Source organism: Eleutherodactylus coqui, chromosome 1, assembly GCF_035609145.1.
Source record: "Eleutherodactylus coqui strain aEleCoq1 chromosome 1, aEleCoq1.hap1, whole genome shotgun sequence".
In the NCBI taxonomy this organism is placed as follows: domain Eukaryota; kingdom Metazoa; phylum Chordata; class Amphibia; order Anura; family Eleutherodactylidae; genus Eleutherodactylus; species Eleutherodactylus coqui.
In genome coordinates this window covers 253213600-253240630 of record NC_089837.1, presented here as the reverse complement: position 1 = coordinate 253240630, position 27031 = coordinate 253213600, and positions in this window count along the sequence as shown.

The window sequence follows — 27031 nt, the reverse complement described above, 5'->3', positions numbered from 1 at the left end:
AGAAAACCCATCTGCGCGAGCGCGTCTAAAAAAGCTAGAAGACCCCGAAATTAGACGGAACCATGGCGACGAGGACGCTAGCAACGGAGCAGGTAAGTGAATAACTTCTGTATGGCTCATATTTAATGCACGATGTATATTACAAAGTGCATTAATATGGCCATACAGAAGTGTATAACCCCACTTGATTTCGCGAGACAACCCCTTTAACATAAAGTACATTGTGTCACACTAAAACATTCTTAGAATCACTTGGATACGTAGAAACATTCCAAAGACATAAAGTTCACATGAAAGGTGCTCAGTCAGGAAGGACAAAATTGTTGTTTCAAGAAGCACTGACCGTAATCATTCACACAAAAGGAATTGATGTTTTTTCCAATGTTATTTACACTTAAAAGCATTTTTGTGTTTATACTTGGAGCTCTTTCTGTAATACATTTATGCATATAATTGTGTAATATTTATCAATTCTAGCTACAAAAAATGATAAAAGATTTTTCCCATGCAAAGCAATCTGTGTAGCTCTTATTAGCAGATGTCCATTTTAATTTGTAAGCTGAGGAAATTTTGTGTTTAAACTATTAAGTTTAGGCTGGTCACACACCTATGTATTTCGGCCCTGTTTTTGCTTTTGTAACATGGACATATATTTCATGGCCTGACTGTAGGTCTCATAAGAATCCATAATGTGTGGAGTTCGGGTCAGGAGATCTACAGTCAAGGCCATGACACATATCCCTGTTGTGCATATAAAAACATGGACAAATACAATAGTGTGTCACCGGCCTAAACATAATATACTTTGAACACAAAATAAAATTTAACTCTTCCATCTGCTGAGCTTTTGTGTCACCGGTCCAAAATGGATTTTTGGTACATCTTCAGGAATGTTATGTGGTATAACGCGACTATTCAGTCAGTGATGGTGAGTAAGCTCATCATATGTCTTCAAGAAGTTAAACAATGTTGTCAGGGTTCATGAACACTAAGGAAGGATTTATGAATTTATTCAGATTGCCATGCCAATTATAGAGCCATGTGCAGAAAGCTGTAGGACATTATAGTTACATACTACGGTTGATCAAACATGTCGATCAGACTGGATCAACATTTAGACAAGAATTCTAGACAGTTCAATACGTATTAATGCTATTTTGTTCTAAGCCTTTTATGAAGTCATTGACTGTTTTTTCTGTGACCAGCTTCTGCGGTAAGCTGTTCCACAGATTCAATGCTTTTATTAGCGCTCCATCTGAACCCTTTCCCTGCCGCGATGCCGCAGGGAAAGGCTTAACGGGAGGGGGCGCATCTCCGATGCACCCCTGCTGCTGCAGCGGGAGGCCGGCTATCAGTAACAGACGGCTCCTGCTGCCGGATATTGCTCCTGCTGTCATGATCTCGCGATATCCCTATGACGTAAGAGTACGTCATTTTGCAGGAATTAACCCACTCCCATGACGTACCCTTATGTCATATGGAGGGAAGGAGTTAGCTGTATGGTCAGTGCAGCAAGCCCCGGAGATTTTCCGGGCGTGCCACTCAAGGGGTTAATAAATACTAAAATTGCATTGTTGACTCATTTAAAAAACCTGCCCTCTGAGGCTCAACATGGTAATAATAAACCTGCCACTCAAGGGGTTAATTTACATTAAGCTGTAAAGCTCTTTTTCATATCCCTTATTAAGTTATCATGGGTGTCATGAGCTCACCCCTCCTAGACTTCCTATATAAGCTAAAGTTGAAAGCTGCTACAAAGAGCTGCTCCTGCTGTCATGGATTTAATGTGGCCATATTTTACGTGATTGCACATCTGAGTGGGCATTATGTGATACTACAATATTTCACAAGAGAGAGGGCAGCTGCATGAAGCATTTGCTGGTATTAACCGCTGTGAGCCACAGGCTATAGAAGTTGTAGCTGAATCAATCAGCTGATTGGTGGGGTGACGTCATTCTTAGGGCTTATGCACCTGGTTGATTTTTCTTACACAGCAAAAAAATACACCATATATCTGCAAAATAATCCGCAGCTGAAAGTTAATTTTTATTCCTCTAGAAACAGAATGGTGGACTAATTTATTATTCACATTTAGTCGCTGGAAGCATTTATACTGACCAATTATCGGTCTGAAGAATCTGAATGATAATTGTCCTTTGATGAAAGGTCCCTTAGAAGGTAGCTTTCACCCAGCCAGCCATCTACTTTACATTGATGACGAGGTAAAAAAACCCGAAACAGATGTCCATGGTTTTCTTTTCCTTTTGAAGAAGACCTTGGGCTTTGGCTTATATTTCCAGGCATGTTAATAGCCTGTTAGAAGGTTGGACACTGCTGCCTTCTAATAGGTAGCACCCTAGTGGCATTGTATCATCCCCTATTTGCATAGTAAATTTCCTAGAGGAGCATGCAAGGCCTTATAAGTCTCCTCACACCTACTAGGTGCTCTTCATAAGGAGAAACAATATGCCTCCCGACCGAAGTATAATGCATGTACAGCATGGATGATCTATAGTAATATGGTTAAATTGTTAATGCTCCCTAGAGATATTTGCATGCCTTTATGGTATCTGAGCAGTTGAGACTTTAAATCATATTGGACACTGAATGACTGGAATAAAGTAGTATTACTGTAGAGTTATTCAAGTCTCAACATCAAAGACTTGTACCTTCCGAACATGATATAACTATTTGAAATATAAGAAATAATTGGATAATGATTAGAAGCACAATTGCAATTTGCATGCTTCTGTAGAGATAAGAAATGTGTGTTCTCACAGCAGTGGATGGAACAATAATAAAATCCATAATCCTTAATACCACGTGGGCAGTAATTAACTGTCCAGGTCTATTTTACCATACTGCGCTATTCAGGGTGCCTTTCAATCTTTGGCTTTACGTGATGTGAACAGCAATTCAGCTTTCCTCCCACATTCCTCATGATACTTTTCGTATCTTTTAAGCTGTTTTAAAAGCAAATATATCAGTATTTTGTGTCACGTTTTGCTAACTACATTTTAAAAGATTTATTACCTATACTTGTCATTCAGATTTCTGCTGGTTTGAAACCAATAAACTGGGGAATAGTTAATATGGTTTTTAACATCTTAAGGCCTCTTTCACATGACCGTATGCGTTTTTACACTCGGGTAATCACGGCTAAAAATCACATGAATGAAGATTAGCTGCGATCAAGTCCCGAGCTTTAGCCGCGTTATCTTGTCCATTCACATGTATAGCTGCAGCATATCGGCAAAAAAATATGTTGCAGTGTGGAAATCCCTCAGTCGACTAATGATGCTTAAATAGAGCCAGCTGTTTTTGTTTCCCAGCATTGGACATAGCTAAACTCCCTCCACCTCCCTTTTTTTTAAGCTCCCACAAAAGCCTATGGGACCCTCCAGCGTATCTCGGCAAAAGATAGAGCGAGACCTATCTTTTGATGCTGCATATAAAATTGGTCACCATTTCAGTCACCGATGTGCTATTTTTCCCGTCACAATTTTTTTACACATCCAAAAATAATTTCTCTGAATGAATACATTGGAATCCAATGCTTTAGATGGTCGCAATTTTTTACGCAGTTAAATATCTGCGTATATACGATCATGTGAATAAGGCCTAATACCAGCATTTTTATGCCGGTCATTAAGGGGCTTAATTGTGATGCATATATCTTTTTACAGCATTGCATCAAAAGCCTGGTACGGGAGACCCATGACAGGATGTGTTGGGGGCTTGGCTGACTAATGACACCGGGACACTAACTCTAACAGTGGGGATCAGGTAAACCGATCCCAGCCATTTAATCCTTTTACATGCCATGGTTAATGTGACCTCCTCTAGTAAAAGGCTGACAGAGAGAGGGGGCATTCTCTGTCCACTATTAAAACTCTCATGATAGATGAGTTACTATGGCACATGGAGGCTCGAAGATGGCCTCCAAGTTTGCCATCAACGGTGGCCACTGAATCTCAGGCTGAGCCTCAAGGGACAATATAATGCACTGCAATAGTAAAGTACTACTGTGTATTATACAAATATACATAACCCATATAATGTAGTAACATTCAAGTTCGCTAGTGAGAGAAAAATAAAAAGTGTAAAAAATACATAAAAAAAGAAAAATAAAAAAGTCAAAACGTCACCTTTCCCTGCAGGTGCGCATTTTGCTGAAGTTTCCATTGACTCCTATTGAAGCAGGAGTTAATGGAAACTTCTGCGCACAGAAGAGCTCTCCCGCGGCTTACAGCAGGGCATTTAATGAGTGCTTCTGGCCAGAAACACCTTTTAAATGTCCCTCTGTTAACCCCATAGTCCCCGCGGGGATGGGGGACTCCCCCAGGGTTCCGTTAATCCCCGTGGGGAGACCCCTCATCACTGAACACTGTGACAGCACTGTCACAGTGTTCATTGTTGAGGTGTCTGTAGCAGGAGCGAAAGAATTCCCTGCCACAGCTGTGGCAGAGGACTGCGATGCTATCCCATTGCTTTCAATGGGGCCGGTGTTGCTGTCGCCCCATTGAAATCAATGGAATGAAGGCCAGCCCCACATGGATTTTTGGGGAAGGGCTTAAAATAAGCCCTTTCCTGAAAATAACGTCCCTGTGTCACATCACCTAGCACCACTGTCAGGGCTCCAGCGCGTCTTCTCCCTGGCACTTTTCTGAAACATTTCTTCTGGGCAGGGATATAAAAATCTCCGCCTCATGAAAGCTCTGCCTCTAACATAGTAACATAGTATGTAAGGTCGAATGAAGACAATGTCCATCTAGTTCAGCCTATTTAACCTCCTTGTTGATCCAGAAGACGGCAAAAAACCCCAAGAGGCAGAAGCCAATTAGCCCTATTGGGGGAAAAATTCCTTCCCAACTCCCTAATGGCAGTCAGACTAATTCCTGGATCAATCTCTAGTACTTCCTATCTATCTGTATACCCAGATCAACATCCCTCTGGTCACGTAAAATCTATATCCTGTAATATCCTTCCGCTCTAGAAAGACATTTAGTCCCCTCTTAAATTCCTCTATGGAGTTTGCCATCACCACATCCTCAGGCAGAGAGTTCCACAGACTCACTGCTCTTACTGTAAAGAACCCTTTTCTGTCTTGGCGATGAAACCTGCTTTCTTCAGGACATAGCGGATGCCCTCTTGTTACCATTGCAGTCCTGGGTATAAACAGACCGTGGGAAAGATCCTTGTATTGTTCCCTCATGTATTTATACATAGTTATTTGATCACCCCTAGCCGTCTTTTTTCCAGGGTAAATAATCCCAATTTGGGTAGCCCTCTCTAGGTATTCAACTCCCTTCATTCTATGTATAAATTTAGTTGCCCTTCTTTGAACCCCCCGCCAATCCAGTGGTACAACCCAGGTCTTGATAGTGTCCATAAATATTAGAAATAGCAGCTTAGCTATTATATCACTTAGTTCCCTTAGAACCCTTGGGTGTATTCCATCGCGCCCAGGTGATTTATCGATTTTTATCTTCTTTAACCGGTTCCGCACTTCCCCCTGTGTTAGGTATGTAATATTTTGTGAGGGGTTTATTTTGTTTCCCTGCATCTCATGTGACATTTACTTTTCCTTCATGAATACACTTGAAAAGAAACTAATAGGTCTGCCTTCCCCCCATCGTCTTCTATGATTTCTCCTGTATTATTTGTTAAAGGGCCAGTGCTCTCAGTGCAAGTCTGTTTGCTGTTAATATAGTTAAAGAATAGTTTGGGGTTGTTGATTTCTCCTGTATTAGTTGTTAAAGGGCCAGTGCTCTCAGTGCAAATCTGTTTGCTGTTAATATAGTTAAAGAATAGTTTGGGGTTGTTTTTGCTCCCTTTGGCCTCCTTCTTAGCAATTTTGATCTTTCCTTTGCATATTTTGTTTTTTTCCCTGTATGATTTTAGAGCTTCTTCACTGCCTTCTTGCTTAATTAGTTTAAACGCTTTATTTTTTTCGTTTACTGCCCCCTAACCATCTTGTCGAGCCACATTGGTTTCTTTCTACTTGTAGTTCTTTTGTTTTTAAAGGGTATGAACTGCTCACATGAGGTGATTAGGATGTTTTTAAACTTATCCCATTTGTCGTCTGTACTGATACTTTTGAGGATGTTGTCCTAATTCATGTTACCGATAGCAGTTCTAAGCTGATCAAATTTTGCTTTACTAAAGTTTAGTTTATTTGTCGCTCCCTGACAAGGCTTCTTCTTGAATGACAGCTGGAAGTTAATTATATTGTGGTCACTGTTCCCCAAGTGCCCCTCAACCTGCACCCCCATTATTCAGTCCAGTTTGTTAGTTAATACTAAGTCCAGAGTGGCCATCCCTCTAGTTGGCTCCCCTACAAGTTGGGTAAGGTAGTTATCTTTAATCGTTCTCAAGAATTTATCACCACTATGAGATTTGCAGGTCTCGTTATCCCATATTATGTTCGGATAATTAAAGTCCCCCATGATAATTACTTTGTTGCATATTGACACCTCTTCTATCTGCCTTAATAGTAAGGTTTCAGTTTCTTCTGTTGCTTTTGATGGCCTATAGAAAACCCCTATCAGGATTTAGTTATTTCTTCCTCCCTGTATTTCTACCCACAGAGATTCCACATGTTCATCTCCTATACCTATATCCTCCCGTAGCCTCGGCATTAAGTACGATTTAATGTACAGACATACCCCTCCCCCTTTCTGGTTTCCACGGTCTCTTCTGAAGAGATTGTAACCCTGTAAATTCACTGCCCAATCGTACTTATCATCAAGCCATGTTTCTGTTATTCCAACTATATCGTAGTTTTCATCGGTCATTCTCTCTTCAAGCTCACCCACTTTAACGATCAGACTTCTTGCATTTGTGGTCATACAATTTATACGGTTGTTTTTGTACTTTAAATTCATTTTGCTACTAATGGTACTATTGGCTGATCTGACAGATCTAACTGTACAAACCCCACCCCCTGCTCAACCCCCATTACCATTACTTAGACCCAGGTCGCTAGCTAGCTCTGATTCGCTCAGCGCAGGGATGAATAATAGCTATTCAGTGACTCAGCTGAACAGAGGCAGAGTTTCCAGGACGCGGGGATTTAAAAATGAAGAAATGATTCGGAAGAGTGTCTGGGAGAAGATGCGCCGGAGCCCCGACAGCAGATTAGGGGTTATTTTCAGAGAAGGGCTTATATTTCAAGCCCTTCCCCGGAAATCCCTGCAGGGGTTGCCTTCATCCCATTGATCTCAATGGGGCAGCAGCAGCGCTGGCCCCATTGAAAACAATGGGATAGCATTGTGGTCCTTTGCCACAGCTGTGACAGCTGTGGAAGGGGATTATTTCATCACAGCGGGGAGTTCCATAATCACTGAACACTGTGACAGTGCTGTCACAGTGTTCAGTGATGAGGGGACCTTCGTGGAGCAGCTGCTCCAGTGAATGGACAAAGTTTCATGAGCTGCGCATATGAAACTTTGCCCGTTCACACGTTTTTTGCTTACGTGAGGAGCACATTTTTTGGCATACATAGGCGCACAAAAAAACACGCTCGTCTGACTGAGACCTTAGTATGTGAAAAAACAAAAAATGTCAAAAACAATTAATTTTGCGTAACTCACCCCACAAAGAAAACTAAATAAAAAGAGATCATAAGGTCGTATGAATAACCAACTGGTACCATTAAAAAGTACAGATTGCCCCACAAAAAAACCAAGAAACCCTCAGAACTGTTGATGGAAAAAATTGTTAAGTGTCTTTAAATCTGACAATAGAAAAAATATATCTGTTAATTTAAAAAAAACAAACAAACAGCTAAACATGAAAACTACACAAATTTGGTTTTGATGTAATTGTACTGATTTGTAGAATTAATTTAACATAATATTTATATCACATGGTGAATGCTGTTAAAATAAATAAAATAGATTTAGTTAATCATGCCTCTAGAACAAATTGGAAACAAAATGGAATAAAAAGTGATCAAAATGTTGTATGTTCCCAATAATGGGATTAATGAAGAGTAGAGCTTAAAAAAATAAAGCCCTCATAAAGCTTCATAAATGGAAAAATAAAAATGTTATTGCACTTGGAATACAGCGACACGAAAGCACATCTTTTAGAAAAAGTGTTTTAGTGTTCAATTGTGGCAAAGCTATAGGGAGCGCAGAGGTAGAAGTTGCTACCAGGCCCTAGAGTCAAACGTCCCTGTGTCACATAACAAAACAGTACAGTCAAACCTCTAGTTTCGTTGGTAATTCGTCCGAAAACAATCGGCTAAACCTGAAACCAATGAAACTCGAGGCAATTATTTCCAAAGAAATTAATGTAAATCCAATTAATTTGTCCTAGGCATTCCAAAAGACACACCAAACCACATTTAACAGAGAATAAATATGTTTTTTTAATAGCAAAAAAAAATAACAATTATAAATGAATATAAAAGAGGCTGCCTGCAGACAGCTGGGTCAGATCCCGCTGCGAGAATTCTCAGCGGGATTTGACCCGTGCCCCTGCAATGACCACTGCGGCTCACCTGCCCCCGTGTCTCCTCCACTCTTCTATGTGCCATGTAACGCCCAGCTGGAGCATGCGCAGAGCGGAGCAGGCGCGTCACTAGTGACGATTCTGTCCGAGCCTCGGCGAGACCCGCACAGGATTAGAACATGCTGGGATTTGTTTTCCGTGAGTGTTTTCACACGGACAAATCGTGGCTGTGTGCATTGGATTGCATTATGTAATGCAATTCTATGGTAGCGGGCACGGGTGGAAATTCTACGAGAAATCCTGCCGCCGAATTTCCGCCTGTCTGTAGAAAGCCTAAAAAATAAATGAACATTTAACATGTTATTAAACATGTTTATGTGTTTTATCTGTGCTGTTACATAGGACTGCAGGTCACATCTACTATGTCATCTGTCCCTAGCGTTATCACTCTGTTCTCTGTGGTGTTACATAGGACTGCAGGTGGTATCATTAATTATCTGTCCTCAGCGTTATCACTGTGTGTTATCTGTGGTGTTACTTAGGACTGCAGGGGACATCACTGTGTTATCTGTCCTAAGATATCACTGTGTTATCTGGGTAAACATGACCACTTACATTACACTACAGTACTGTTTTACTAGCGCCCATGATGATGCTGGAGAAGGGTGGGTAGCATTTCAGTATCAGTAGTAGAAGACGCTAAGCAGGAGATCACGTGGGCCTCGTCTGCAGTGAGGCCACGTGGGCCGACGGCCGCCAATGAAACTAGAAGCAGCCAGTGAAACTACAGGTGAAATTCTGGCTTGAAAAATCTGTGAAACTGGAAATTGACTAAACTAGAAGAAATTGAAACTTTGAGGTTTGACTGTATTATAAATAGCATATAGTAGGTAGCGATCCTGTTACAGATCTTGCAATGGGGCCCAGGAGCTTTGAGTTATGCATCTGGTGTGCAAAAAGTAGCAAAACATTAAGAAACTGTGTAAGCTTGGTATCATCGGGATTGTGCTGACGCAGAGAATAATGTTATCACAGTATTAATTCTGTATGCTCAATGCTATAATAATGAAATCCAAAAGAAAATACCTGAATTTCTTTTTACTTCCCAATCCTCCTAAAAAAATAGTAAAAAAGTTATAAAGTACATTGTTATATATACCCAAAATAATGTAATAAAATATACAACTTGTCCCCCAAAAAGCAAGCCCTCATATGGCTATGTCGACAGAATAAAAAAGTTATGGCTCTAGTAATGTGATGATAAAAGAAGCTTGAAAAGTTAGTTGGTCATTAAAGGTACAAAGAGGCTTTGGTACAAAGCGGTTATATGTAAAGGGAACCTATCATAAATAATAAGCACCATAAGTCAAGTTGCTTATAGTTTAGATGAGTCTAGAGAGCTGTGTCTCATACTCACCTGGTCCTCCTGTGGTGTCCCCTGCAAAGTCAGCACACGCACAGCAAGTCCGATTTTTCAGAAAGCTGTGCACATGCACATTTGTAACCCCTCATCTGTGGTGAAAAGCTGAAGATTTTTTTTCCACAACATGTGGATGAGATTTCTTGAAATGCTTGTATTGTAAACTGTTACAGATTTTCTAAAGTCAATTCGGCTGTGGAAAATCTGCAGCATTTGTACAATGTGTGAACATACGTTTTTTTAAGGTGCTTTGTTGCAGACGTGTAGTTAAGAGATTGGGGTAGCATGTGTTTCATATGTTTGATGGTGGTTGGTGCTAACAAGACAAGGTCTGGGTAACTAGATATAGGGCTAGTGCAGTCAACTGAAGAGAAGCCTGGCTGGGATTCTGTCTTTTGTGTACTAACCGTAAGTAGTTCTTTATGTTCTAGACTGTCTAAAATGACATACTGACCAAATTAGCAATGACAAATGAGCTGCCATGTTGTGTATGATACTAATGCTATCTCAATCCGAAAGTCAACGGATATCAAAATTATATTTAGCGCATACAGTTTATTGTACTCTGTTAAAGTTGTTTACCATGGGTATTAGATTTAACTTGGACTCTCCGAAATGTTACATGGATAGTGTAGATTTAATGCATATAGTCTGGGATTATGTAGAATTGGGTGAATTTTGAAATGGGGTTTTAGAGGTACTTAAGAAAATATATGTTGTCGATATTGGTCTTAATCCCAGAATTTGCATATTCGGTATTGTTGATGGGCATACTCCTTTGGGAATTCTGAGAACTATGGTACAGGCATGAAAGTTGATTACGAGAGAGGTTGTATCTTTGTAAAGGGGAATATATATCAAAAGAGAGGCTGTTTGAAAAAGTTTGAGAAAGTGTGTGGGGATGATGGTTGGATATATATAGCGGATGGATAGATAATATTGAATGTCGGTTACACAGAGGTATTGTGGAAAAGTATATTGGATTTACAGTGGTTTAGGGACAAGAGTGAGAAGATAGAGAAGAATTTTGGCCCTTTTACATGGGCCATCAGTCTGGTAAAGAACTGCACTGACGTCCCCGCTAAGGTCCTCAGCGCTCGTTCAGAGCGTTTACACTGAAAGACTTCAACACTGGATTGCAGGCTTCTTGTTGGCTTTTTGCTCAGCGCTTCACTTTCTATGTGAAGCGCTGAGCAGGGAGTGTTTACATGGAACGAGAAGCCAGTGACCCAACCATGGATTTTAAGTTTACTAAAAAGTCAGTCTAAAAACCTGCAGAGGGGTAGGGAGTGATTTCACTGCATTTATACTGCAAGATTATCGCTCAAATTTGTTTGTTTGAATGAATTTTGAGTGATAATCCTTCTGTGTAAATGGCCCATTAGTCTTTTATGTTTATTTATGTTTTAATGTATTGTTTGGCTGGGATAATTAAATGCCTTATGTCTATTGCTAATATCTAGAAATTATGTGGCACTGTATCAAAATTATAACTTCAATAAAAAAAATCTGATTCAAAGAAAAAAAAAGACATACTGTAATGGACCCACCCTTGAAGGGATTAAAATGTTGGCATGGGAACGGACTATACCTGAGATGTGACAATTTGAGCACCAAAAATGTGTGACAATTTTTAGCATACCAAGACTGAGCATGCTCAACTAGAAGTGTCCAGGAAAGAGAAACCCTGATATAAAAAGGGACATTTTGCTCTGTCATCAGAGCAGAGTGGGAAGTATGATAGTAGCTAGAGGTGCTGCTGGAGGCGACACAATTGTCTGCAGGAGAGTGAGCCCTGTAAGAGCTGTAAGCTGCGTCTGAGGACTCCTTGGATAGACAGTATGCTGCATGCTATGAGGTCAGGAGCTGCATCCGGAGAACAGAGCGGGAGAGAGCTGGGACCCATATGAGTAGCCAGGAGGGCTGATGAGCACCAGGGCCGGGGCTCTTGACAGTGGAGCAGGACAGAGGTTACAGGAGTGTGAGTGTCTAGAAAGACAGCTGCTGACCACGTTTACAATGAAATAGACTTTCATAGAGATGGCTGCATCTGGCAACAACTAAAATGTGCCCTGTAAGAGGAACAGAGAAACTTGATCTGCTTAAGGCCCCCTGCACCCGACTGGGATGGAATTAAGGAATTCATGATCATCTCAGTGCAGACAATTTGCAGCATTCCACCCCAATTCAAACCAATGGATCATCCGTGTGTCCGCTCACATGAGCGGACAGCAACTACAATTTTCTGCTCACAGAAACAAATTGCAGCATGCTCAATTTTTGCGCAAATCCCGCACAGACGGCTTCCATTGAAGTCAATGTAAGCTGTCTGATTCATAGCCCTGCTAGGCAACAATGCATGAAAAGCGGGAGCTTAAAAAACCTGTACTCCACATGTCCGATGGCGAGCCATGTGGAGTATCCGCAGTATAGGCGAAGAAGTTTAATGACAGGCATGCGAGGACCCTGGCCGGGCACAGGGATGAATTCCGCTTCGGTCTCCCGCATGCGGAATCGGACTCCCGCATGCGGAATCGGACTCGTTTTTGTGCAAGCTGCCTAAGGGAGCAAATCAGGACAGCAAACTTTTCTTCAGCATCAGAATTCTAAGTGAGGTCGGTCTCGATAAAAATCAAACGTGTGCACACATTTAGTGACAGTTGGGGACCATGCAGGACTGCTATCAGATAAATGTATTCTGTGGGTCACTAGTAATTTCTTGGCTTGAACACCTAATGAAGGGAATGAGATTTGATTGTAAATGAGCCTGATATTTTTGGCATCCGTCTATTGAGTACTTGGAGATCTTTAAGTTGCAAACAGTTCTTTGGTTGTTTACGGACTGTGTGCAGCAACCGCACTTATTGAATACCAGTTGTTGTGAGAGTACCTTTCGTTATATCTCTATGGTGCATTACTGGCGTAATTAATAACTGTAATACTATCTAACGTATATAATAGACGTTATTATTTTTAGCTGGCGATAATGAGGTTTATGTAACGGATATGCAGAAATTACATTTCTGAAAGGCCCTAACCATTTTCCTTTGCAGTTTATTGGTTGTAATAAAATGTAATATTTTTGTAACTCCATTGTCCGCTCTGTATCCTGGTATCTGTGTCGCCTAACATCTACTGCAAAAATACTGTATAGTTTCTGCTAAGTGCTGTGGAAAATAATGTTGATGTTACACATTTTAATATTATCATTGTTGTGTAGCCCAAATTATGTGTCAAGCCATATTTACACGGGCTAGCGAAATATTGATATTTGTTTTTTTTCTACAAGTGCGATGCGTTTTGTGAGAAAAATCATCTCTGAACATGCGATTTTTCACATGCATTTTTCATGTGCGTGAAAATTACATGTTAGTTCTATAGGAAAAATTTAAATTGCATCACATTAGCATGAAAAATGACATTTGCATGTGAATGTGATGCAATTTTTTTTTACTTCTGTAGGAGATAATTGGTGATATCGCCTGTAAAGTAAAACCTGCTGTAAGCCATATAATTAGACCTATTGCAAATAATGTGGTCTAATTTCTTATGAGTTTTGTACATCTTGCAATGCACAAAAGGTACACGATAAAATCTATCTAGTAAATACAGCCTCAGGCTTCTTTCCCACGGGCGTATATCGGCCGCCATTTATACGGCCGGCCAATATACGCTATGTTGGGGAAGCTAAAACTGGTGAATGGGTGCGCAAAAAGCATTTGTGCACCCATTCAGATGGCATGGGTCCCAGGCCATATACACCGAGACTACCATGCCGTTGCCCCTTTTCCCTCCCTCCCCATTGCAGGCTCACCTGTCCTCTCCTCCCTGCTGGCTCTCTGCAATGGGGGGTTGACAGCGGCGGAGCTAAGCATCGGCCTGTCCTGCCTCCTCCCATTGATGGCTATGGACAAGGGTCTGGGAGAGGGCGGGAGCTTAGCTCCGCCCATGTTCTGCCCCTTGTCTACAGCCAGCAATGGGAGGAGGCGGGATGGCCAATGCTTAACTCCGCCCTCATCCCCCCTACCATTGCAGGGAGGAGGGGACACGTGAGCCTACACGGGGGAGGAGAGCAGAAGGAGGGAGTTTAGAAGCCACACTGCTAAACTCCCTCCCACCTCTGGCCGCTGTCATGGCCTCCCATAGGAACTCATGTAGTGACCAACGTAAGCTGGCTCAAAAGATAGTTCCAGTGTTCTATCCCTTCTTTCCCCCCCCCCCTCCATTCACTGTAAGCAGAAAGTCTTCAGTACTGAGCAGCTGCTGTTTACACTGAACAGCTTATCATTCGTTTTTTTCAAGCATGCTGAAACCCAAACGACTGAGCTGCTGTCGCTCAGTCTCTGCATGCATCTACACGGGACGCCTATCGCTCAAAACCTCGTGGAATTGTGGGGTTTTGAACAACTTCTTATGATAATTGTCCCGCATAAAAGGGGTTTAAATCCCCTACATACAATGAAGAGGGTGATGTATTGTTTCTTATCTAAAAAAGTTTCTGCAAAAACAGAAGAATACACAAGATTTCTTTCAGAACAATGGACTTAAGGCACATTTAGATGCAATGATCATCGCTCAAAATTTGTTAAAAGTCTCGAAAGTGAGCGGTTTTGCTTTTAAAGACGACCATTTAAATGTAACAATTATTGTTTTAAAATGGACGATAAACGATAATTGATAAACAATGATAGTTTGTTTGAATGGCATGTGCATCAGTGAAGGTAAAAAAAAAAAGAAATAAAAATCGTTTAACGACTGAACAATTTTTATTTAAACCAAACGATAAGCAAACTACCAAACGATGGATTTTAAGCGGAGTGAAAGACAGCGATGAATGAATGGCTAACTAAATGTTTACACGTAACGATTATAGCTCAATTTTAGCACTTTTAACGAATTTTGAGTGATGATCGTTGTGTCTAAATGGGCCTTTAGCAGACTGGATCAGAGACAATTTGGCAGAAATTGATCATTTTTTACACTTCAAAAGAAAAACAGTTTGAACCTAGTGAATGATCAAATGTTTTTAACTTTCTCATATGGCAAGTCCCTACTGAGCCTGTTTACTAATTTCCTGTGCTTTTGGTTACCTCATGAACACCTCAATGACCTATCAGCGCATGACATGTTGTAATGTATCTGAATATCACACCTTCTTTTGTTTTGATTTACAATTGCAGTGGCCCAGAGTTGGGGTGTCTTTAGAGTGACATTGTGTCTGTTTTAAGTGATCTGTCTTGTACGTGTGTCTGTCTCAACTTGTGTTCTGTGTGATATTAACCAGCTGTGTTGTAAATGTCATGTCTCACTTAACGCGTTGTTTGTGTGTGGCTCACTTGGGATCTTAGGATGAGTTGGTGAGGCAGTGCTAGAAGAGGGGAGAGTTGAGGAAGAAGAGAGATGTAGTCGGTGGAGGCAGACGTGTCAGCGGTAGGCTGATACACGCTTTGCTTCTGCCCATGCTGAGCAGTGGGCCGACCTTAGCCCCAGTGGGATGAACTACCCTGGGTGCTAAAGTACAGAGCAACAACCCTTGTTATGACAAGTTCAGTTGGAAATGTGCAGCACAGTCACAGAGATAGCATTGCCAAAGAGGGGAGCGAGAGTACCTGAAAACTACAGACATGAGAGCAGAGGGGAAAGAAACCAGCGTTGGAAGCAGTCTATCCAACAGTGAGTTGTACGAGCCCCTGTTAGATGAAAGCCAGGGAAGTGCAAGCGGCCCAACCACAGTCATTCCAGATGCCAATTTAGCTCATTTGGAGGGAAAAATTCCATAATGGCAGTCAGAATAATCCCTGGTTCTACCCAACTCCAAGACCCGGATCAACAACCCGGCTCGTCATCTAATGTCTATATCCTGTAATATCATAACGCTCTAAAAAGATGTCTAGTCCCCTCTTAAATTCCTCTACCAATTTTTGGTTTCCCATCACCACAGTCTCACTGCTCTTACAGTAAAGAACCCATTTCTGTATTGCTGATGAAACCTGCTTTTTTCTAGACATAGCGGATGCCCTCTTGTTACCTTCGCAGTCCTGGGTATAAACAGATCATGTGAGAGATCCTTGTATTATCCCCTAATATATTTATACATAGTCATTTGGTCATCTCTTAACCATCTTTTTTCCAGAGTGAATAATCCCAAGTTTGATAACCTATCTGGGTATTCCAGGCCTCTCATTCTGTTTATTAATTTAGTTGCCCTTCTTTGAACCCCATCAAGCACTGCAACATCTTTTCTGAGCACTGGTGTCCAGAACTGTACACAGTATTTCATGTGAGGCCTGACAAGTGCCTTATATATCGGAAGAATAATGTTCCTATCCCTTGCCCCATACCTCTTTTAATGCACCACAAGACTTTATTTGCTTTTGCAGTAGCTGACTAGCATTGACTGCTCCAATTAGGTTTACAGTCCACTAGTACCCCTAGGTCTTTTTCCATCTCCCTTTTCCCTAGCAGTACCCTATTTAGTGTATATTGGTGGCATCCATTTCTCCGGCCCATGTGCATAACCTTACATTTATTAATATTGAACGTCATGTGCCATTTTTTTACCCCAAGCCCCCAACTTAATTAGGTCCATTTGGAGACGCATATTGTCCTCCTTTGTATTCATTATCTTGTATAATTTCATATAAGTCCAGTGCTCAATTTTGTGCAGATGGAGTGCGTATTCGTGCGCCCCTAAAGACACTTATGGTACCTTGGGTGCACAAATGTTGTGTATATTTTTGCTTCTGCAAAGATTGAGCGCAAGAAACACAAAATGTGAGGGAACTCTTTGAAATCAATTGGTTATATTTTCTGTGTTTTGCATGAGCGTATTTTGCGCATGCAAAAGTATGCAGAAAAATGCCTGTGTAAAGAAGTCCTAACGGTTTTGAAACTAAATGGTTTGGTGGAACATATAGTTGCATAACAGGAGTGACTCACATGTGGTGACATTATTAATAGAGCAAGATACTGCATGTACACCATTTTTACTGTTATTAATGAGCAGCTATGTGCAGCCTAGTGCATTAGAACGTAAGAAAAATAACATTTTATTGTACCCTCTGACAAAATAAATTTTGTCCAGGAAATACACTTTAAATAACCTACATGCATACATTTAGAAAGTTCACTGAAATGAAATCTGCTTGAAGCACTTAAATACAAAGTGCTTAGCAGCTGGATTTTGTTGACAGGTACTTTATTTCTGTCACTATATTGGTCTTATCGTAATCGCTCAGCCTGGTAAAACTTACACAAGGAAACTTTTAAATACAATAGGAAAAATAGGAAGATAAAATGTTTCCCTTAGGGTGCAGTCACACAAGCGATTTTTAAGAGCATGTATAGGCGTGATTTCAAATCGCCTCTACATAGAACCAATGCTTTGCAAGGGAAGCCGTCACATGTCCGATTTTTAAAAAACAATTTTCTATGTTAATAAAATTTGCACCTACAAAAGATAGGACAGAAAAAAAGCACGTCTATAGTCCGTTGTGTGATTAAAGTTCCGATCTGAAACAATGTTTTTTTTTTCAAAACGGCAGGAGTTCCCATGACTCCCATTGGGAGCTTCAGTTCACACACCACGCGACTTTGACCATGTGGACAAGTGCATAGACTCCTATGTGATCTCAAGGTCTTGCAAATACAGTAAAAACCTCTACTAGCATTGACCTCTATTAAAAGCCGATTTTGTGTAAGGCTTTTTTTTAAGACAAGATTTGGTCTCTAGTAACATTGGTTGCCTCTAATAACACTGGCATGTGCAGGGCCATGTGGCCTTGCTGCTGAACTGACGTGATCGGAGTCTTCTCATCCTGCTGCTGCTAATGCAACCCACCCTTCTCCATCATCGGTGACTGGTAATACACTAGTACAGTAATATATAATTGGACTTCAATGTAACAGCACAGAGAACACCGTGATAACGCTAAGGACAGATAATGATGTCACATGCAGCCCTATGTAACAGCACAGAAAACACTGTGATAACGCTGAGGACAGATAATGTTGACACCTGCAGGCCTATGTAACACCACAGAGAACACACAGTAACATGTTCAATAACATGTTCAATGTCCATTTTTTTCTTTACAGCAGTATTTTAAATTAAATTATTATTGTTATTGTTTTTGGTATGAAAAACCATATTTTTAATGTGGTTTGTTGTGTTTTTAGGAATGTCTACAATGAATTAATTGGATTTACATTGATTCCTATGGAAAGATTTACCTCTATTAGCAATGGTTTCAGGTAAATCGAGTGCATTCGGATGGATTTCCGACCTTAGTAGAGGTTTCACTATACACACAAGGTTTTTCCTATGTCTTTTTTGTGGCAGCTGTAAGTTATTGTGGCCAAAGGGGCTGTGCGAATGTAGCTGTAATTAAGCATTGCATTGCCAGCACTATTCATGGCGAAAGCTTATAAACGCATGCATTTCTGCAGCGGGTTTCCTCGTTAGAAAGGTGCGCTGTGGTTTCAGAGTGTTGTTTACCACCGTATTTTCTATTTGGCCTTTTTTCAATTTAAAAAAGGAATCTTAAAGATTGTACATACTTGTTGCGCAATTGTTTATCCCGTAACCTCACTTTTTCAGAGGTCCAATCAGTAATTTGGAGCTTTAGTCATCATATCTTTCCACACCTGCATACCACGCTCCACTTTGTTACCATGTGTAAATCTGGGCACTTTCCCCCCCAAATGTGCAGATGCATAATTGTTTCACAAGTGTTTTCAATTAATTATGGGTGCAGCTTTGCCTATGGCCACCCACTATAAAAAGGTTCATTTTACTGTGGTTCAAGTACAGCAGACATTTATACTTGCCATTTGAAAACATGGACAAACGTGCGCTTATCCGTGTGATCCAGGAGCAGCCTGCATTATGGGACGTGCGCACCAGTTTGCACAAAAACCGTGGCCAGAAGACCGAATTGTGTGAAGAGGTGGCAAGAAGGTCCTTCAGGCAGCGCTGGTCAACTTTCAGCCCCAGGACATGTCGAGAAAATAGTGAGTATTTGGGGGGAATGTGTTTGGGCAAGTTCACACTATGTTTGTACATTCGCAGAATCATTATACCTAGCATTTACCTCTGTTGTACCCAAATGGCTTTTCCCTGTTTTTTGGCTTAATGTATTTTGCAAGCTTGGTACGTGCACTCTGTTGGCCCTGTATCTATTTATATTTCCGGCTCACTTATTTGTTTTGCACTACTGACCTCAAATACATGCCATTTCATTATACCTTGGCCCCCTTTGTATGACTTTCTTATATGGGTCCTGATATTTGTACACACTCTTGTATGTAGCTTTAGGCTGAATGCACACAGGCAGAATTTCCGCTGATGCACGCTGCCATAGAACTGCATTAGTTTATGCAATGCTATGCAGACAGCCGCAATTTGACTGTGTGTAAAACCCACACGGTAACAAAATCGCAGCATGTCCTATCTCTGTGAGACACGCACAGAAACGTCACCGCTGACGCGCCTGCTCTGAGCATGTGTGGCAGCCAGCACATTGCAGAGCAGAGAGAAGACGCCAGAGGAGGTGAGCCGCGGGTCACTGCAGGGGCATGGGTCCCATCCTGCTGCAATAATTTTAGCAGTTGAAATCTGACCCGGCCATCTGCATTCACCCTTACTTATGTTAATACGATTGTGGATTTATTTTTTAACTTTTTTTTGTTGGTTTTCTTACCCACCTTAGTTAAACAGGTCAGGATTGCCTGACGCTCTATAAGAGACACGTATAGGAGGGAGCTACAAAGACACAGCCAGCCAGGCTCTTCAGCAAGAGCAACTTATAAATTAGCTTTTTTACTTGATTTTCTGAGGCCCATAATGGAGCTTACCCTGTAAGTATATTTTAGAATTGCGCATTTTGGTGAAAATGTAGGTGGTAGTGTTGAAATAGGCTGTTGAGCACACACTAAAGGCCCATTTACACAGGACGAATGTTGGAAAACATTGACATTCGTCCCTGCACATACTTGCTCTCATTCTGCTGCACGGGAGCTAGTATCACTGGCTCACAGCGGGAATGTTGTAGGAAATTTCTCTCCTTGTGCTCCCCCGCCCCTTTCCATTGACATAACATAGCGGCTGTTCAATATTGAATGGCTGCTATTTACACTGAGCGATCAGCGATCAGCTCATCACCCATTGTTTATGCAACCATTGTTTATGCACCCATGTTATATTAGCATAATTTTTTAACTTTCCGTTCTATGAACTACTGAGCTTCTGAGATGGAGGGAAGGGAACTACAGTGCGTTCTGTAAGCAAGTGGGGGTGCACTTGCCTGCGGATCGCTAACTTTCAGACCGGAATGGGCACCAACCGTGTAGAAACACTCTCTGGAGACGTGGATTTATTTTTATAAACTGGCTCCTGCCAGCATTTATTCCCAGCATCAAAGTAAACATAGCCCATATAACATCCTTTAGCACATAATAAAGTCCATATAAGCACCCCACCTGGGTGTTGAGTTTAGGGTCGCCTTCCCTGTCAAACTCCTGGTCTGCACTAGACCCTGGGCTAGCAGCCCTTCCAGCTCCACTAAGCTGACTCTCATCCAACGTCTCTCTGGCTCTCTCAGCCAACGTCTCTCTGGCTCTCTCAGCCAATGTCTCCTTGACTGAATGCACACTTATATCCCACTTCCTGACCACACCTGTGGGTGTTTTCCCTTTTCTCAGGCACCAAAATGCCTGTCTGTTGCCCCATACAGGCTATTCTCTGTAGTGCACCTCTACAGTTGTTACTGTGATGGCTGTGACTGACTGGATGGCCATCACATGCCTGGAGACTATGCTGATTGGTCTCTATATAAAATTCTATGATCTGAGCTGTTATTACACTCTTAGATCACAGAACTCTTGCATAGCAGGGGTTGAGCTCTAGGGGTAATCTCTGCAAGGATGTTATTATCAAATAATATTATCTAAGGGCGCATTCACATGGGTATATGCAATTTTGGTTGGTGAAAAATGCACCATTTTCACTGAATGTGTATATGCATTTTTTGCTCATTTGTGCATTTTTTTACACCTGTGTTGTATCCATATTTCAGCCATTTTTCACATGCATAAAGAAAAATAATGCAAGAAGGTCCAAGTGTTGTCAGTTTTGTTACAGCCCACAGAAAATGGGATGTGAAAATATACCATAAAATGCAGTGAACACAAAAGTTAATGTGTCTTTACTGTGTTTTTTTAATGCAACCAAATTGGTGATTTTGGTCTGTGGAGACAGCCCAAAAATAGGACATGGTGCAATTTTTTTTTTTGTATGTGTGACCTTATAAAAAAAGAATAATCTAAATACACCAGTTTTAATTCAATGGTTTTGTGTGCTATCCGTACTCAGTCAGAAAAACATACAAATTAAATACATACAGAAAATATGCAGATTCGCTGCAGCTGTAAACATCCACCATAATCTGCACATTTTGACGCAAATTTTGGTGCAGATTTTCTATGGATTTTTTCAGTTGTAGAAAATCAGCTACCGGTACATGTGAACACATCCTTATCCAAGCAACGTTTCAAAAATCAATAGCTAAAAGTGTCATCTACAGGTTCACCAAGACTAAAAATCCTGGTTGAGATAACTGGAGTGTAAGCATTGATCAACAAAGAGTGAACATTTCTAACAACAATGATTATCAGCCGACCACAGAATTTTTCTCTCCTTGACATTTACTATATTTTGAGATTAGTAGCTTGTCACAGCTGCTATTACTACATTATCCATCTTGGTGCACCAGAACTCGGGAATCTAAAATGTACTTGTATATTATCAAGTGCATCACTTTGAAACACATCAGCTATCCATTTTCTATCAGACAGAATCACACAGCAGACCATTATAACCTGACCACCAAAAAGGAAAACTTAATGGAATAGAGACTAACTGAAAGCTGAAGATGGCATTTGCCATTGGAAAAATCTAATTGAAATCAAAAGGTTCTTAAACTGGAACATTTTTCTCAAGAAAAAAAAAGAAGAGATAAACATTCAGAATTAGTGTGAGCTGAGTTTTATGCTGTAATAATATTTAGTAGCTTCAGAAGCTTTATTTAAGATTACAATGTTGTGTGAATATAATATTCAGAGACTTTTATACTGTCCCCTAAGATGCATGATGAAAGGCCATCAGATACAATCCACAGGGAAATGCGCAGCTTTGTAAAGTAGTAGTATAAGTGAAATGAGTTGTAGAAAAAAAAACAACTTAACGCTGTATTTTTATGTTTGTGTAGTAATTATCTTTAATTTGCTTTTTACAGGCTTCATTGTCATTTTCTTTTTGCAGAATGTGCTCTATTGATATTTGTACATATGATGCACAGCAGGGAACATATGTATTATAACAAAAGCATTGCTTAAATTTACCGTGAAATGTTGCAGAGACTGTTTTTAGTAAATGAGTATCAAAACCTCTATACCAGGCTTATCTGTTCTTTTATGTCTTTGTCACCCTAAGTCTTAAGCACATGTTGCAGTGTCAATACGTTGTCCTCCTCTTTTTGTTCTGCTTAAATTGCATTACAGTTACGATACAGAGTTATGGTTTGTCAGCTTTTGGATCTAAGGCTAAGCCATCAGTATTACATAGACTGAAGTACAAGAGATTCTAAAGCATATTGTTCTAATGACATTCACTTATGTAGTCTATAAAATCTAGTGAACATCCTTACTATTCTTGAAATCTGCAGACATTTCTTTGTTCCTTACTGGTGACCAATGTGGCTGTACCGTCTTTGGATGGATGCTGCGACAAAACAAATAAGTAAGTAAATAAAATATAATTACCAAATTTTGACGGGTGCTCTAATTTTTCATGTATTCATATATGGTCAATTTTCTATTTTAGGTGGACATCTCCTGAGATCGCCGGAGATTGCAGAACCCATTGGAATGAATGGAGCAGCCATACACATGTACGAACCCCGCTGCCTAAATTGTCAGATGCTCTAGAGCAGTGGTTCCCAAAGCAGTCTATATGGACCCTCAAGGGTCGAGTTTTGACTTGCTGGGGGCCCAAGTCAGCAAAAAAAATTTTTGGGGGTGCACAAGATGTAAATGGGGGTCCATGTGAGTGGACTCTATTTAGGCAGGTCATCATCAACATTTAGACGTTCTATAAATGACATAATACACCTCACACAGATTGTGTACATAATACTTATAATAGACATAGAAATTACTTACCTCTTTGATATTTCATCCAATTATTTATTGTAGAGTTTGCGCAAAACTTCTTGGGCTCTGGCGATAGACAAAACAGACCTGCATAGTAAATAATTAACCTATAAAGTTTCTACAGCGCATAGTTTTCACGTGATCTGCCACAGCCCAAGAAGTTTTGCGTGAACTATATTTATCGGCTTTGTGGTGTGCTATGTTCATGTGCAAGTTTTTACAAGTTTTTTACGGGCAGCAACGCATTGTGCGTGTAGCTGTTGCTTATCCTGCATCATGGACTATCACAAGAAAGGTTTTGATAGCTTTTCCATCTTCATACCTCATGGTAAAAGGGTTTTAATGTGGTTGCCAACCTTCTTACGAAGAAAAGAAATTGATTGTAAATCCCCGGACATGGAGATGTGAGACTATACCTCACTAATTTGAAGCCAAATATTGAACAATTGATATCAGAGCATCCGGCTCTTCCCTCCCATTAACAGCATTATTTGTGTAGTAACTTTATGTAAGCATTTTACTAGGTTCTGATTTGTTTTATCCCAAATCCAAATATCTATTTGCATTTTGTGTCTTTTCAATAAATATCTTTATAAAAATTGTACATGTTTTTCCTTTTTTTTCAATTGTCCACTCTACAAAACCCCCTATCTAAGTGAGCAGCACTGTGTCAGCTGCGAAATACCCATTTGACTTTAATAAGTTTAGGAAAATTCAATATTAGGCTGGCTGTACACGACGGATTTGCATTGCAGAATCCAGAGTGGGCGTCTGCCTCCAGATTCCGTAGCAAATACCACCCATAGCATGCTATTGAAAAAATGCTTTCTCCTGCACATAAGTGGAAATCGATTACGATTTTCCGCTCTAGGAGGAAACATTGCAGTATGTTCTATTTTTAAGCATACTCCATGTAGACGGCTTCCACTGAAATCAATGGAAGCCAGCCGACCGGCGGCCCTTCCGCAATTGATATTGCGGAGAGGTTGCGAGTTCCGCGTCATTGCCTAGCGATGACGCGCGAAAAGAAGGGTTTAAAAAATCTGTACTGCACATTTCCAATGGCTCACCGTGTGGACCACCCGCAGTACAGAAAGGAAGAAGAAATGACAGGTACGCACGATGCCGGGCTGGGCACAGGATTGAATTCCGACCCAATCATGTGCAGCTGGCCTTAGGCAGGCAGGGGTTCTATGGAAAAATTGGCAAGTGGTCTATGGGGCAAAAAACTTTGGGGACCTCTGCTCTAGACCCTAGTTCTCAGGATTTGGAGCTCTGTATAAAAAAAAATTAAACTACAACTACTATAAAGAAATGGTAAGAAATTAAATAGCACAGAATTGTGGACCTCAAAAGACATTGGACCAGATTTATTAATTCTGTCAAGAGGGCCAACAGAGATGTAAGTATGTATATATCTATGTTTATTTATGTGTAAATATATGTCCGTTTAAGGCCTCATGCCCATAGCCAGGTCGGATTCCTGATGCAATAGTCGCGCAGCGGGATGCGACCTGTGCCCTGGCATTGACCTCCCGCTTATGTGTCTTCTTTCTCTGCTCTGCGATGTGGCGGTTGGTGCACAGTAGTGGCGTTTCTGTGCGAGCATCTGCGAGGCTCACACAGAAATAGGACATGCCTCGATTTTAATACCGCTCGAGTTTTCACATGGTCAAATCGCAGTTGTCAGCATAGGATTGCATAAACTAATGCAATCCTATGGCAGTTTGCAACAGTGGAATCCTTTACAGTCGCAGAAAACAGTGTTATACCAGAGCCCTCAAACGGAAACAAACAAAACGATTCCCTATTATTAGTGAAACAGACACCACTTTGGTGTCTGTTTGACAGGCTGTCTTTTTGTTATATTTGGAGTGTGTAGTTGACTAGCTACTTTCTAATCTAAATATAACAGAAATTAACGGAAACCAAAGTGGTGTCTGTTTTCCCTAATGACAGTGAATGATACTTCACATTCTTCTGAACATACTTCTGTATTGCAGTATGTTGAACTTTTACTCACAATCTATTATACCCTGCCACTGACAAGGCTTAACAGACTAAAATACATGGTAAGCCTAGGAGCTTTCAATATTCCCAGGCTGCCATTGCAAAACACGTGCTGCACTTAGCGCTATGTAGATGCAATCTGAACTGGATCAGTGCTGGAGTAAATCCTGTGGAGGCCCTAGGCAGTTAGAATCTTGGTACCAACATTGGAAATTATCTCCTGATACTTATTTAATTTTACCAACCAGCAATTTTAATAAACCAACTTTATTACACAAGAAAAAATATTAACATCAGGTATATATAATCGTCGGTGTTCTCGAAGCTTCTCTCGCAAATATTCTACTAATATTGTGACCTAGAAGGGTACTACAAATCTCTAATAAGAAACTGAAGTAGCTTTCGCATTTACCCTAGGTCCAGAAATTGGTTTAAGCAGTGCCCCTGATCAGTAAGGAAGTCTGCTTCAACAGTGTATGATAGACCCTTGCTATTGCTTTTGACTTTGCTTATTGACCAGTCTGCCAAATGAAAGAAATAAAATGATTGGCTAGAAGACAGTGGTATGAGAACAATACAGAGCCTGGGATTGGAGGATCGATTGCCTAAGCAACAGAAGATTCTGCTAAGAGAGACATGAATGGGTAGGATGTGTGTGAACAGTCTGCCAGAGCTGCTGACTATACAGCATGCAGAACAGCCAAGCAGAGAGACTTAACCTTTTCCAATCCAATTTGTATCCTGGTTTTCCTAGGGGGCTTACTCTTTTTCTGCCATTAGACAAAGGCGCTATATGCTGGCTAGAGCCAGTACTGCATGAGGTGACACATTGGATAGGCTTCGACAGCAGAGAGGCTGGCAATATACAGTAAGAGAACCCCGACGAATGTCTTCCAACATCGGAGCTGTACAACCTTAAATCATAGTGTCTTTAGAGGTCAGACAGTGGATTGGAAAGGGTTAAAAGTGAATCCTGCAAGTAGCCTAAACTGCAAGCAACTGATTGCAGAGGTGCCTGCTTCTGCCAGAGTGTGAGTGGCAACAGAAGATCCCGTAAGCAAACTTATTATTGAGAGTTGCATTGGGAAATGCCATAATACCAGAACAAAGTGGGAAAAGTGGAGGAGAAGTCTGTAAAGTGGCCTGTAAGTCTTCCGGAGTCCTTAATCAAGCCTTAGGGCCTCAGGCAACCAAATCCGGATCCAGAACCATGAATGAAAGCGCTACTTAGCACCTGAGGCCTAGTCTAGGAAAGTAGGGTTAGTCAAATAACAGGGCTGGAAAGTACCTAAGGCCATTTAACCCAACTCGGCTCACATTCAGTTCCACCAGTGGTTTAATGCTAAATCTCTCCACAGTCTGCGGTCTTCCGCCATTTCTGCTTATATTCTAATATATTGTTATTTACTAGTGTCCATGCAAATCTGCTTTTATGAAAGTTCTAAATCAGTGGATATCTACAAGTGTTAGTAAAAGTGAACCCTACTGATTCTTTGCTTCTGCATTATTGCTATTAATTACATCATGGTGCTACACAGCGCTCGTGTCATGATTATCATTAACAGTGAAAAGCATCAACACTGCAGGTGCTATTGGTTGAGGAAAGTGTTGGTGATAACCACCGTAATGCAAGTTACTTACTGCACTCTCACCATCCGTAGCACCCTCTAGCACACTGCACTAGAATCTTGAATAAGGAGGAACTCCTTGAGTAAGGGACACATTAACTCACTAAAGTTCTCTTACGGTATGCTTGCACAGTAGTGGGATAACATTGAACTAAGTAGTGTAGATGTATTGACCATTACTGCTGTACATTACATATACATGGGTTTCACCAATTTTGTTTTAGAATCTCGACCTTTTAAGAGACAAATGGCAATCCTGATGTCTATGGTTTATATACTTTAAAAGGAATGTGTCACCAAAAAG